Source organism: Propithecus coquereli, unplaced genomic scaffold, assembly GCF_000956105.1.
Source record: "Propithecus coquereli isolate 6110/MARCELLA unplaced genomic scaffold, Pcoq_1.0 Scaffold419, whole genome shotgun sequence".
Taxonomy (NCBI): Eukaryota; Metazoa; Chordata; class Mammalia; order Primates; family Indriidae; genus Propithecus; species Propithecus coquereli.
Window position 1 is genome coordinate 1,503,038 of NW_012149941.1, and position 1,670 is coordinate 1,504,707.

The 1,670-nt window shown below is 39.2% G+C and overlaps 1 protein-coding gene across 1 annotated transcript in view; it reads left to right on the top strand.

The window, feature by feature from the left end:
* The window catches only part of FAM114A2 (family with sequence similarity 114, member A2), a gene marked incomplete at its 3' end in the record, with an annotated part of 93,731 nt that overhangs the window by 49,420 nt on the left and 42,641 nt on the right, over positions 1–1,670 (top strand). The gene's annotated exons all lie outside the window — the stretch shown is intronic.

Genomic DNA, 1,670 nt, shown 5'->3' on the forward strand with positions numbered 1-1,670 from the left:
TGGCCTCCCACAATGCTAGGATTACAGGTGTGAGCCACCACACCCAGTCCTATACATTCCAGTGTTCAGCAAAAATACACATGTTCAATAAACCTTTATTATGCTAGGTAATTTGTTAGGTGCTAGGGAAATAATAATGAAAAAGATATAGTTTACATGCTAAAGGAGATCATATTAACAAATAAATATTTTTAAAAGACCAGTAACTCCTTATCTGTCTTGTAGTTCTAGCCATTCTCTGAAAGCAATCTTCAGATTGTTTAAATTTTAGGCATTTAGACTTATGATGTAGAATGGTTAAAGGTTAAAGCCTTAACCATTGATCCCCAAGAATTTATATGAGAGGCTCTGATGTAGGGGAAAGAACACTGAAGTGGGAGTCTGGAAATATGATTCTTATTCTGACACTCACATGTAGTATGATCTTGGGCAAATCCCTTTCCTTTTCCAGCCCTCATTATTTTTCAGATGGAAAAAAATAAGTAGCTGGAGAAGCTAAGCCTTCTTAAAGGTGCCTTTTAATGCCTAAGTCTCCAGATCTCACCGATGGGCAGTTTCAGACTGAATCATGGGAGCAGGAGATTAGAAAAGGATAATAAATTACGTTGAGTTGGCACTGTACTTCATGATGACTTCACTTAATGTATTTATTACAAGAGAGGTCATTTTAGGTAGGCACTATGCCTACTAAAATATCTCCTTCAAGTATATAAAATTTGTGATATCAGCTTTTTCTTTTATGTGTCCTTATCACTCTCCATTTTTTCCCTTTTTAATGATAACTCAATCCCTGGTTTTTCTCTCACTTTCTCTCTTCAAAGAAATTGCAAGAATTTAACGTACTGTTTGGATTATTAGTCTCCTGTTAGGATTCTTTTCAACCTCGACTCTCACTGTTCTCTTCTATAAATCTCACTATTCCAACCTCATCTGCTTTCATGCTCCCCCACCCTCTATGTTCTTCCCATACTGGCCTTTGTTCTGTTCCTCAGTTACACCAAAGTGATTTCCTGTGCTTGCAACTCTATTTGCCTAAATATTTTTATGGCCAACTCCTTGTTATCCTTTAGATTTCAGCTTAAGTATCACTCTTCAGAGACCATCCCTGACCACCCAAACTCAAGCTACCCTCTAGCCCACCAGTCTGTACTCTCCATTACCCCATTTTATTTTCTTCACGCATGTATTTGTTTGTTTGCTTGTTACTTCTCTTTCCTCACTAGAATCGAGAAGAGCAGGCCCCTTGTTTGTATTATTCACCACTGAATCTCATCACCTAGCATAGTGTGCAGTACATATTTTCAATAAATGAATGAATTTTTTTTTTGAGATGAGGTCTTGCTCTGTTACCCAGGCTAGAGTGCAGTGGCATTATCATAGGTCCCTGCAGCCTTGAACTCCTGGGCTTCAGGCGATCCTTCTGCCATAGCCTCCTGAGTAGCTATGACAACGGGCATGCACCACCATGCCTGGCTAATTTTTAAAAATTTTTTGTAGAGATGAGGTCTTGCTAAGACCAGACCAGGCTGGTCTTAAACTCCAGCAATCCTCTTATCTCAGCCTTCCAAAGTGCTGGGATTACAGGAGTGAACCACCACATCTGGCCAGTGAATGGATTAATAAATGCCTATACCCTGTACTCTGGTCTTGCTAGGTATCTTAATAGTTTG